Here is a 13,077-nt window from a genome sequence, read left to right as displayed (position 1 = left end):
ACCTCATCGCCGTCCTGTGTAAGGGACTTCTCCTAGGACACCTGCTATGACTGTTTACTGCAGGAGCCACTTTACATCATTGACAAAAGGCACAGAAGGAAAGGTAGAAAAATCTTGGAGATTAAAAAGGTATGAATTGGGGCTGGCACTGTGGCATAATGGGTGAAGTCACTGCCTGTGGCGATGGCGTCCCATATGGGCACCGGTTTGAGCCTCGGCTGCTCCGCTTCCAATCCAGCTCCCTGCTAATGCACCTGGGCAAGCAAGAGAAGATGACCCAAGTGCTTGGGTTCCTGCACCCATGTGGGGGTCCTGGAAGAAGCTCCTGGCTCCTGGCTTCAGCCCAGTCCAGCCCCAGCCATTGCAGCTATTTGGGGAATAAGCCAGGGATAGAAGATCTCTCTCTCTCTCTCTCTAATAAATAAATAGCTTTTTTTTTTTTTAAAGCTATGACTTGGACTTACTGGGTTGGAATAAGATATTTTCCTGTTGTTAACTCTGACTTTCCTCTTCCCTCATGCTGCACCAGTATAAATGGTAGCACAAACTATGTTCTGTAAATGAAAGCTATTTGGCCTTGACTTGCGCAGTATCTGCCTATTCCTAATCCATTTGCCAGGGCTCATCCGAGGCCAAGTGATGGCTCTAACCTCCAGCACCCTTCTACGTGTGTGCGTCTGATTTCTGCGTTTACCACACTGGATACTTCTTGTCGTCCACTTCGGTGTATTGGTCCCATCCACCTCCTCACAAGATAACAGTGACACACTTCGAAGGGGCCTTGGAAATGTGTAGCAAGCCAAAGAGTCTTGTCGGGAGCTCACCCTCAACCAGTCCTTCTGCCACGCCACCGACTCTCTCCTCCTGCCACGCCGCCGACTCTCTCCTCCAGCTCACTTTGCAGAATCTTGCAGGGGAGTGATAATCACTGTTCGAGTGTTAGAAGTATTTCTGAGGTCTCCAAAGTGGGATGAGTGAGTCAGGATCCTTGCCAGGCGAGGGACCCCTGCTGTCTTCCTGAGGGCAAGTCTTCTGGGTCCCCATCCCAGGACCTCGCTAAGCGTGCTGTCCTTGGTGACGGATGAGCCTGTTATGCCCATGTGTGCAGACACTCTTACCCAGCGGTCTTCGTAAAAGCACAAAAGCCCCTTCTTAACACAGCTGTTCAGGACACACACGTGTCCTCAATGTGGAGAGTAAGGCGTAGGAACAGAAGGAGCACCTGACAAGGAGTCTAGAAACTGGGTTCAAATCCCACCTCCTGTGGGTTATGGGCACCTTCTCTGGGCCTCCCCTTCCATCCCTTGCTTCTTATTTTGCTGATAAGGTGGAGGCCTCCACATTTATTCCCTCGACTCCCCCATCCCACACCTACACTCTTGCTGCTTCCGGTGCCTTTGTTCGGGGCACCCCCTGCTCTTCCTCAGGCTGCTCCTACACCTGCTCCTTCCCTCTCTCTGTTTTCAGCTCTCCCTCTTGACTGGCTGCTGCCACACTTGCTCCAGTTGCTTCAGCCTCAACACAAAGCTGACACCCTGCCCTGAAGCGCTCGGATCTCCTTTCCCCGGCCAGGGGAGCCTCTGACACTCGCCTTCCTCTTCCATCCACCGCTGCGGGGTCCTGTCCTCAGGCACCCCTCTGAAATCTCTCGGGCTAAGTTCCCTGGGGAGAAGCTGACCTAGGGTCACAGGCAACACTCTGTCCAGCATCTTCGGTTCATATCCTATCTGGGCAGCATTCGACGCTGTTGTCCCTTTTCTCCCTGAACCTTTCTTCTCACTTTGTCTCCGAGTTTCTCGTGGTTCTCCTCCACCGGGAGCCACTATTTTGTTGTTGTTGTCGTTGTCATTGTTTGTTTTTGTGATCTGTTATTCTTTGTTGTGGGGGTCAGTCAGGTGCGGCACACGAGAGGCTCAGAACCGTAGAGCTTATTATACTCGTGGGGTCTCGAGAGAGGAGGCACAGCACGCCGTGCAGGACCCCATGGGGGAGACACCGCGGTGGTCAGATGGCAGGAGACAGGAGCAAGGGGAGAGAATCAGGCTGGAGGCGATGCCACGGTGTCTGCGGGAAAGGCAAGGCGGCGGGGGGTGCGCAGCCTGGGCCTGGCTAGTTTGAGTCATTTGGAGGACACAGCGCCTGGGAGCGGGTCCTGGGATGGTCTCCTGTGGAGTCTGGCCCACATGGAGACCCACGGAGCTCTGGTTGTGCAGTGTGCATGTTGAAGGCGTGCGCCTGGCTGGACCCTTTGTTATGTCTAAGAATTAGCTAGCCAGGGTAGGAAAGGCAATTTCTTCCTAATCAGAATGGCTTTGGTTTTTTTTTTTTTTTTTAATGTATTTGTTTATTTGAGAGAGAGAGAGAGAAGTTTTCATCCATTGGTTCACTCCCCAAATTGCTACAACAGCTAGGGCTGGACTGGGACCAGGCTGGGGCCGAAGAATTCAATCCAGGTCTTCCACATGGATGGCAGGAACCAAATTAAGTGAGCTATCATTGCTGCCCGCCGCCCCCTCCCCCCCCAGAGTACCCATTAGAAGTTGTAGTCAGGAGCTGAAGGCAGGACTCGAACCCAGACACTCTAATATGGGACAGAGCTATCTGAACCACTAGGCTAAACTTCTGCCCCAGAAAGGTTTTTTTAAGATGTCAAAACATCATAATAGAAGCCAACAATGTGGCATAGTAAGGTAAGCCTCTACCTGTGGCACCGGCATCCCATATGAGCACTACTTCCTGTCCCCGGCTGCTCCATTCCAATCCAGCTCCCTGCTGTGGCCTGGGAAAGCAGTAGAAGATGGCTCAAGGCCTTGGACCCCTGCACCCATGTGGGAGACCCGGAGGAAGCTCCTGGCTCCCGGCTTTGGATTGGCTCAGCTCCGGCCATTGCGGCCATTTGGGGAGTGAACTAGCAGATGGAAGACCTCTCTCTATGTCTCTCCCTCTCTTTCTGTAACTCTGCCTTTCAGATATATTAATAAATCTTTTAAAAATATCATCATTTCAGAAGTGGAAGACCGAAGTACACACACACACACACACACGTACACACTACACGTCTCTGTCTCCTCAGCTGATCCGCAGTTCCTCCGCTCGCCCCACGAGTGCTTGTGTCCCTGCAGCCCTGTCTGGACTCTGGCCGACGCACGCTGCCTCTTCCATGATGCAGCCTGCTTGTCTGTGCTGATGACTCAGCCAGGGCTCTCCGCACCCATCCATCACGCCCGGGCTGTAGACTCATCGGTGCCCCTGCTTACTAGGAACGACTGGCTGGGTGCCCAACAGGCCCCTGCAGCATGTGTCTGAACGTGGGCTCCTCCTTCTTCCCGAACTGGCTTAGCTGCCCCGATTTCCGGGTTCCAGGACGACTCCCCCCCAGTGCCTCGGAGAGCCGGCTGTCATTCTGGAATCCCCCTTTCTCTCAGCCCGCACAACCCAGCCCCTCACCAAGCTCTGTGGACGGCAGCTCCTGACCATCTCCCAGGGTGGGGGGGCAGCACCCCTCATCTTTCCCTGGTGTCACCCTCTTAGCTCTGGCCCTGGTCACTTCTCACGGAGACCACAGGGGCAGCCTCCTGTCGCTCCCTGTCTCCAGCCTGCTGGTAGAGAGTGCAATTGTGCAACACACAGGCAGGAACCGATGCTCACGCAGCCGATGCTTGTGTGTCCACAGGCAGCTCAGAGCAGGTTCTTTCTAAGACACAAAATTGATCACGTCTGGATCCACCCCCTGCTCAGTGATCCCTCACTGTGTCTGGAGTGCATCCCGAGCTCCCCTGCCTGGTACAAAGCACCCAACAAGACCTAGCTGGGTCTTCTCGGTCCAGTCTCATCTACGCTGCCTCAATGAGCTAAAGGCACTTCCTCCAAGCCTGCTGGGTCCCACACATGCTGTTCCTTTTGCCTGCCATGCCCTTCCCATTCTGGTCCACCTTAGCCCATTACGTCACCATCAGGACGTCTTCGATAGCGCACGCCTCACTCGCCGGCCCCTCCCTCGGGAGCTGATTTCCTCCTGTACGTCTTCCACATAGTTACACGTTTATCACCGTGAACTGTAGTCTGCTTACATCACCTCAATTGTAAGCCCCCGACGGTGAGGCTGCATCTTTCAGATCTCCAGTTATTAACAGTCTGGCAACCTGATTCATAGTTGGTGTTTTTTTTTGTTTTTTGTTTTTTTTTTTTTTTTTTTTTTTGACAGGCAGAGTGGACAGTGAGAGAGAGAGACAGAGAGAAAGGTCTTCCTTTTCTTTTGGTTCACCCTTCAATGGCTGGTGCGGCCGGTGCACTGCGCTGATCTGAAGCCAGGAGCCAGGTGCTTCTCCTGGTCTCCCATGGGGTGCAGGGGCCCAAGCACTTGGGCCATCCTCCACTGCCTTCCTGGGCCACAGCAGAGAGCTGGCCTGGAAGAGGAACAACTGGGACAGAACTGGTGCCCCAACCGGGACTAGAACCTGGGTGCCGGCGCCGCAGGCGGAGGATTAGCCAATTGAGCCGCAGCGCCAGCCCATAATTGGTGCTTAATTAATGTACATTTTTAAAAAATTTTATTTATGTGAAAGGCAAAATGACAGACATCTTCCATCTGCTGGTTCACTTCCTGAATGCCTACCACAACCAGGGCTGGACCAGACCAAAGCCAGGAGTCAAGAACTCCATCCAGATCTCCTACATGGGTGGCAGGAGCCCCAAGTACTTGACACAGCCTCTGCTGCTTCCCAGGCGCATGGCTGCAAGCTGGATCTGAGACAGAGGTGGGACGTGGTCCCAGGCACTCTGATACGGGATGCGGATAAGCACCTGGCTCCTGACGTCGGATCAGCGCGGTGCGCCGGCCGCGGCGGCCATTGGAGGGTGAACCAACAGCAAAAGGAAGACCTTTCTCTCTGTCTCTCTCTCTCTCACTGTCCACTCTGCCTGTCAAAAAAAAAAAAAGTGGCAGCTTAACCTGCTGTACCACAACACCTTCCTGTCACTTAGTTAATGCTTCCTGATTTAGCACCCACCTTCCTCTCCAATTGCTTTTACATTTTTGTTACTCATCTGAGAGGCAGAGAGATGGAGAGAGAACTCTGCTCATCCACGGGTTCAGTCCCCAAATGCTTGCAACAGCTGGGGCTGTGCCCAGTCAGAAACTCAATCCAGATCTCCCACATGGGTGGCAGGTCTCCCACATGGGTGGCAGGACCCCCACTGAGCATCACCACTACCTTCCAACGTCTGTGTTGGCAGGAAGCTGAAATTAGGAGCCAGAGTTGGGAATCCAGCCCAGATACTCCAATGTGGGGCGTGGGTGTCTCAACCGTTTAGGCTAAATGCCAACTCTCTCCAGTTTTACGTGTCTAAGGCGGGTGGACATTTTGTGTTTCTCCTCCCACTCCCTTCCTCCCACTTAGATCGCTTAGCCACGCGAGTGTAAGAAGGCTCAGGTCACCTCCCGGGCTCCCCTGTATCCAGTGGGCGCCCGCGTGACTCCGTTGAAGCTTTCTGTTTTGACGTCCCTCTGCCCTGCTGGAGTAGTGCACGTGCCAGGAGTCCGAGGAGCATGCGTGATGGATGTCCCGGCCTCTGCAGCGCCCAGCGCCGAGACGGACACACGTGAGGCGGGGAAGAAGCAGCCGGGAACACACAGATGACAGCCGTAGACTTGCTGACTTGTAAGGTCTCCTCCAACCCTCTCGCTGCGTGATCGGAGCTTCTGAATGGTGTGACGTAATCTCAAAGTTTTCTCCGAGCAGATGGCCTGAACAGTTGAAGCACCAATAGCAACAGTTGGCAAATACAGAGATAAACATTGACAAGAGTGAGTCAGAGGGAAGGTGAATCCGACAAAGGGCTAGGAAAAGAAGCAGACCTCACATCCGGGGAGTCCCAGGCGCCCCTCTGCACTGACACCGGGGACGGTATGTTCCCCCTGAGAGCATGCGTGCCCTGGGGGCTGGCAGGGGCCAGCTGCCTCTGCGAGACGAAGTCTCCAGCAGCCAGAAATGAACTGCAAGCGCGTTCTTTCTCCATGGCAACCGTGCCCTGTTCCTCTTTAACATCTCGCCTGGATTTGCTCATTTTTGCAAACTAAACACAGAGGTACGACGTTTGTTTCGCATTTTGCTTCCTTTTGGTTAGAACTCTAGGGAAAAGCCCAACATAAAAATTCTTAGGATTTTGTGGTCTTGAGACCAACTCGTCTTGCACTTCAGTGTCAGAAGGGGATTAGGGGCCGACGCCGTGGCTCAATAGGCTAATCCTCCACCTAGTGGCGCCGGCACACCGGGTTCTAGTCCCTGTCGGGGCGCCGGATTCTGTCCCGGTTGCCCCTCTTCCAGCCCAGCTCTCTGCTGTGGCCAGGGAGTGCAGTGGAGGATGGCCCAAGTGCTTGGGCCCTGCACCTCATGGGAGACCAGGAGAAGCACCTGGCTCCTGCCTTTGGATCAGCGCAGTGTGCCGGCCACAGCGCGCCGGCCGTGGTGGCCATTGGAGGATGAACCAACAGCAAAAAGGAAGACCTTTCTCTCTGTCTCTCTCTCTCACTATCCACTCTGCCTGTCAAAAAAAAAAAAAAAAAAAAAAGAAGAAGAAGAAGAAGAAGGGGATTGGGGAGAACCCCAAAAACACAGCGCACAGATCTTCAGCTCCAGCCCAGGGGCACTCAGAAGACAGTTACGACATGGCCTACGCATCGGCTCAACAGTGTGCATGACCCAGTGCAGCAGACAGATAGTAGCCAGAGAGTGACTTCAGGTGAGGAAGGCAGAGCAAAGTGAGATGAACCAAAGAGGCCAGCAATGCGGTGCAGCGGGTAAAGCAGCCGCTTGTGACACCGCCATCCCATATCGGAGCTCCAGTCTGAGTCTGGGGATCCAGCTCCCTGCTAATGCACCCGGGAAAGCAGCAGAAGGCAGCGCAAGTACTTGAGCCACGGCCACCCATGTGACAGACCCGGATGAAGCTCCCGGGTCCTGGCTTCGGCTTGGCCCAGCCCTGGCTGTGAGGGCATTTGGGGAGTGAACCAGCAGATGGAAGATCTCTCTCTCTCTCTCTCTCTCTCTCTGTCATTCTGCCTTTCAAATACATAAATAGAACTTTTTTTAAAAAGGTGAATTTAACCAGAAGGAGTTTGCTGAAGGAGGTCACTCTCCAGCAAACACACACACACACACATGCACACACGCGCGTGCACACGCACACACACACATGCACACAATGCACGTACACACACGCACACACGCACGCACACATACACACATGCACACACGCACGCACACACACATGGACTGCCCGGCAGGGGGGGAGGCTCTGGGAGGAACGTGGAGGACGCAGAAGGCCCACTCTCCTGCCGGTGCTCTCCCAAGGGAGGCTCCTCCCCCGAGCAGGCTGAGGCACAGCGCCCTGCCCCCTCGTCTCTCCGCTGGCTCCCCAGGGAGCCCGGTGCTACATCTTCACACTCCTACTTGCAATCTGAGCTGTGAGCCCTGCACACGCAGCCGGGGGAATCGCATGCGTGTGCGTGTGCATCCTCACCTTTCAGCGCGTTCCGATCAGACACTGCCCAGCGTGGCCTCTGCTTTCGGCTCGGCGCCGGGGAGCCTGTGCCTGTCTCAGGGCCCAGGGCTTCTGCTCCAGGGAGCCCGGCCACGCACTGGCAACAGACGCAGACGATCGGGGTTTGTGTGGCCAAGATGCCTCTCCGAGGCTCCATTTCCTGACTCCTCACATAAGACGATAATGATCAGTGTTTTGTTCAGCCTGGATCCTAAACTCTAACAAATGTCAGTTGCTTACTGTTTTCCAAACAAATAAATCCAAATAAAACGCTGCTGGGGCCGATTTCAAGCAAACATTTCCTCTACGTCCTGGGAGGACAGCGTGGGCATATGAACCCTGCCCCCCAGTGCTGTTTAGTTTAGATGTTTAAAAAGTGTATTTATTTATTTGAAAGGCAGAGTTTCAGAGAGACAGAGAGAGAGACAGAGAGAGAGAGATATTCCAACTGCTGGTTCACTCCCCAAATGGCCACAATGGCCACAAGGGCCAGGGCTGGGCCAGGCTGAAACCAGGATCCCAGAACTCCCTGCAGGTCTCCCATGTGGGTGGCAGGGGCCCAACTGCCTGAACCATCTTAAGACCACAGCTTTCCTAGGCGCATTAGCAGGGAGCTGGATTGGAAGTGGAGCAGCCGGGACTCGAAACAGCCTTCATTCTGGACGCCGGCATCACAGGCAGCTGCTTAACCGGCTGTGCCACAATGCCGACCCCACTCCTGCTAGCCATTGAGCACTTACCCCATGCCAGGCATCATCTCATTTTATTCTCACAAGCACCCACCTGCTTAGTTGTTATCCTTACAAACAAGGCTTGGAGCTGCGAGGTAACTTGCTCAAGGTCAAGGTACAAGCCTGTGCTTCCTTGGGGAGACGCCTCCCATGGAGCTGTAGCTCTGAGCAGAGGGAGCTGGGGGGGGGGGGCAGGCCGGTCAGCCCTGCATGCTAGAATACGGACGGCCCGTATGTCCTCACCTTGGACACTGCTCAAGCCAGGACCCCTGAGGAGGTCAAGAAAAACCATAAAATGATATAAAGGAGACAAGGGGGTGCTCCCTTGCTCCCTGCTGACTGCCTCTTTTTTAATGTCCCTCGTGGAGGTGCCGCCAGCGTTTGCCTGCGTCTCGAGCGCCTGCACGGTGTGAGATGCCCACCAGGTCCCAAGCTGTGGGTTCACCCCTAAGTGCCCAGAAGCAGCTCGAACCTCCACAGAAAGCAGGCACCTGCTCCCCAGAAGGCCACATCACCTGGGGCTGAAATATATATCTTCAGGGCGGGAAGTGTGGCACAGCTGTCAAGTTGCTGTGCCTGCACGCGGTTCAGTCGGGACGCCTGCGTTCCATATTGTAATACCTGTTCAATTTCTCTGGTTGCTCCACTTTGTTTCCAGCTTCTTCATGTACCTGGGAAGGCAGTGGAAGATGGCCCAAGGCCTTGAGTCCCAGTAGGAGAATCTGGAAGGAGTTCCTGGCTCCTGGTTTTTATTTTTACTATCCAGTAATTCTCCCTCTGTTCTTCTGCCTTTCAAATAAATATGTTTAAAAATCTATATCAGGGGGCCATTGCTGTGGCACAGTGGGTTAACACCCTGGCCTAAAGTGCTGGCATCCCATATAGGCACCGGTTCGAGACCCTGCTGCTCCACTTCCAATCCAGCTCTCTGCTATGGCCTGGGAAAGCAGTAGAAGATGGCCCAAGTCCTTGGGCCCCCGAACCCACATGGGAGACCCAGAAGAAGCTCCTGGCTCCTGGCTTCGGATCGGTGCAGCTTCGGCTGTTGTAGCCAATTGGGGAGTGAACCAGTGGATGGAAGACCTCTCTCTCTCTTTCTCTGCTTCTCTTCTCTCTGTGTAACTCTGACTTTCAAGTAAATAAATAAATCTTTAAAAAAATCTATATCAGTGGCTAGCACTGTAGCATAGCAAGTAAAGCAGCACCCTGCAGTGCCAGAATCCCATATGGACGCTGGTTCGAGTCCCGGCTGCTCCACTTCCGATGCAGCTCTCTGATATGACCTAGAAGATGGCCCAAGTCCTTGGGCCTCTGCACCCGTGTGGGAGACCCAGAAGAAGCTCCTGGCTCCTGGCTTTGGATTGGTGTAGCTCCGGCCATTGCAGCCATCTGGGGAATAAATCATCGGATGGAGGACTCTCTCTCTCTCTCTCCCTGCCCCTGCCTCTCTGTAACTCTTTCAAATAAATAAATAAATCTTTAAAAAAAATCTGTATCAAAGGCCTTGAAGTTCCTGCTCTGCCAGCACTTGGGCCCATGTCTGCGTCCCTGCGCCTCTACTGCAAGGCCCTAGAAATTTCTGTTTACGTCCACTTGGATACTTCCCACGGGCAGACCCAGCCACAGCCAGCCATGGCACACAGGCAAGAAGGTACATTTTACTGCAGAGCCTGAAGAATGCAATTTGGATTCTCAGCCAGAGTCACCCCACCTTCAGATGGGGGTGCAGCAGTGCTTGGAGGACCAAAGCCAAATTTCACTCCAAAGACAGCTCGGATAGGGACAGTAGATCCGGGATTGCCTGGGGCTGGGGTGGGGGAGGGGCTGACAATGAATGAGCATGGAGGAGCCTCTGGAGGTGATAATGTTCTTTTTTTTTTTTAATAAATTTTTTGAAAGATAGAGTTACAGAGAGAGAGAGAGAGGGAGAGACAGAGAGGGATGTCTTCCATCTGCTGGTTCATTCCCCAAATGGCCGCAATGGTCAAGGCTGAGCCAGGCCAAAGCCAGGAGCTTCATGTGGGTCTCCCATGTGGGTGCAGGGGCCCAAGCACTTTGGCTATCCTCTGCTGCTTTCCCAGGTGCATTAACAGGGAGCTGGATCAGAAGCGGGGCAGCCGGGACTTGAACCGGCGTCCACATCGGATGCTGACACTGCAGACAGAGGCTTAACCAACCTTCTATTCCACGGCGCCAGCTCTTCCACTAGCCTGTGAATCACCCTTGTAGGTAATTCACAGAGAGGATTTCACTTGGGTGAAACCCCAGGGGGACCGGCCACGGAGCACAGGTGAGATCTGGGCCTGGGAATGCGGAGGGGCAGGAGTTGAGGAAAATCTCCGTGCGCAGACGTGGATGGTGGATCGCTGAGTAATCAGCCTCCTGCCGCGCATCTTGGAAAGATGACAGCCCTAACGTCAGGGAAGGGGCCAGGGCCAAGACTGCCCGCTCCCTCCTCCCCGCGGCGAAAGAAAAGGCTTTCGGGCGCCGGTCCAGAACCAGACTGATTTTAGCAGAGTCAGAGATTAAGAGTAAAAGCCATCGTTTCTTGCTTCCAGGAATCCTCTAAAAATCTATTTGGATTTGTCAATAAATTCTCCACAGGATGAGTGCTTGCAGCTGGAGAGAGACGTCAGGGTGACACTGGCGAGGCCCCCGGGAGCCCTCAGCACCACAATCACCAGCATCTATTTGGAAATGGTGTAAAAAAATAGAACACTCTTCGTGCCTCTGCCTCCCCACCAGCTTCTGTCCATTTCCCCCTCGCTCTCGCTCTCACCCCCTCCCCCTCGCTCTCGTTCTCACTCCCTCCCCCTCACCTGCTTCAGCCTGCTTGAGAGACAAAGCTCAGGAGGCACTCGTGTTGGATACAAGCCCCAGGCCCCAGCGCCGCCACCGACCCCAGGGAGAACGCAATCCTCTCTTCCCACCGATGCCCCCGGGGGCCACGTCTGGCTCTGACCTGGAGGGCCACTTAGGGAACCGTGGCCTCTGAATGCCTCCCCAGCTCAGTCTCTGGCCCACAGTCCTCGGTGTCTCCTACGCACCTGCCAAACAGAATTGAGTTTTGCCAGGAGCAGAACCTGCGTGTCTCAGGCCGTCTTGGTCCAGCGGGAGCTGGAGGCATTCCTGCCCGCGTATCCGCTGAGGGTAAGCCTGGCTGAGCCTTCTGGTCCAGCACCAGCCCCGAGTGAGCGGAGAGAGGGTTGCGGGACCAGGTCTTTGCTTTGCCTTTCATCTGCCACAGCCGACTGCATTCCCCAGGAAGCCCCTCTCCGAGCACTCGCTAGCGAGAGTGCTAGGCAGGCTGTGTGTTCTTTTTGCGTGCCGCAGGTAGTAGCAGCACACGGCCTTGGCTGGATGTAGCGGCTCCGGGAGAGAGCACCACAGCGCTGTCGTGTGCCCATCCGTACAGGAAGCAGGCAGAGGAGCTGCAGATATAAAAGGATGAGTCAGTGGCGCGCAGTTCAGCCCCGATCGTCATTTGCAGCGCATCCTCAGGTTCAATGTCGCGGATAATTGTACTGTTTGGCTGGGAAAGCGTCCTGTCCACCTGTCAGAGCCCTGCTGACAAGGTCACCAGCAAGGAGGACCTCCTCCCAGGCTCCAAAACCCAGGCCTCCCCTTCTCTTGGGCTGTCTCGCTTGGTCTATGGACCCAGACACCCCTGAAGACCCTCCCACCCCAAATGGCTGCAACAGCCAGATCTGAGCCAGGCCGAAGCCAGCAATCAGCACTTCTTCCTGGTCTCCCGTGTGCGTACAGGGGCCCAAGCACTTGGGTCCATCTCCCAGGAGGATCCTCCCAGGCACATTAGCAGGGAGCTGGACTGGAAGTGAAGCAGCCAGGACTTGAACTGGTGCCCATATGGGGTGCCGGTGCTGCAGGCTGAGGCCTTAACCCACTGAGCCACAGCTGCAGCTGCATGCTGACGGTTCTGTCCTCCTCTGCCCACGGCAGGAGGACTTGCGGGTCAAGGTTGAGGAGGCCTTGCTCGGAACTCTCGGCTGCACTTGACCGCTTCTCACTCCGAGGCTCATCCCGTGGACTGTGGCTTTAACTTCACCTCCATGAGTGGAAGCTCCCGCCACTCAGTCATGCGTTTGGGCTTGTTTGTTCTTCTTCTTCTTCTTCTTTTAAGATTTATTTACTTATTTTTTAAATATTATTTATTTATTTATTTGATAGGTAGAGTTACAGACAGTGAGAGAGAGAGACAGAAAGGTCTTCCTTCCGTTGGTTCACCCCGCAAATGGCCACCACAGCTGGCGCTGTGCCAATCTGAAGGCAGGAGCCAGGTGCTTCTCCTGGTCTCCTATGGGGTGCAGGGCCCAAGCACTTGGGCCATCCTCCACTGCACTCCCGGGCCACAGCAGAGAGCTGGACTGGAAGTAGAGCAGCCGGGACTAGAACCGGCGCCCATATGGGATGCCGGCGCCGCAGGCGGAGGATTAACTTACTGCACCACAGCGCCAGCCCTATTTACTTATTTTGAACAGAGTTACAGAGAGAGAGGGCGAGGCAGAGAGAGAGAGAGAGAGAGAGAGAGATTCCATCTGCCGGCTTACTCCCTAGATGGCCACAACCAAAGCCAGGAGCCAGGAGCTTCCTCTGGGTCTCCCACATGGGTGCAGGGGCCCAAACACTTGGGCCATCTTCTACTGCTTTCCCAGGCCATCAGCAGGGAGCTGGATCAGAAGTGGAACAGCCAGGACTCGAACTGGTGCCCATATGGGATGCCAGCATCACAGGTGGCGGCTTTACCTGCTGCACCACAGCGCCGGCTCCCATGGGATCAGTATAT

At 54.7% G+C, this 13,077-nt stretch overlaps 1 long non-coding RNA gene across 1 annotated transcript; it reads right to left on the bottom strand.

The window, feature by feature from the left end:
* Positions 1-10,131: 10,131 nt before the first annotated feature.
* Positions 10,132-11,704, bottom strand: LOC149123198 (uncharacterized). Its single transcript, XR_016218369.1, has 2 exons — positions 11,321-11,704; positions 10,132-10,960 (listed from the first exon to the last, which is right to left on the bottom strand). It is a non-coding gene; the product is annotated as an uncharacterized LOC149123198 (long non-coding RNA).
* Between the last annotated feature and the right edge of the window lie 1,373 nt (positions 11,705-13,077).

Source organism: Oryctolagus cuniculus, chromosome 12 (genome assembly GCF_051225735.1).
Source record: "Oryctolagus cuniculus isolate XC-2025 breed Fujian yellow rabbit chromosome 12, ASM5122573v1, whole genome shotgun sequence".
Taxonomy (NCBI): domain Eukaryota; kingdom Metazoa; phylum Chordata; class Mammalia; order Lagomorpha; family Leporidae; genus Oryctolagus; species Oryctolagus cuniculus.
The sequence above is the reverse complement of the archived record's forward strand: the minus strand, read 5'-3'. Positions and strand labels throughout refer to the sequence as shown.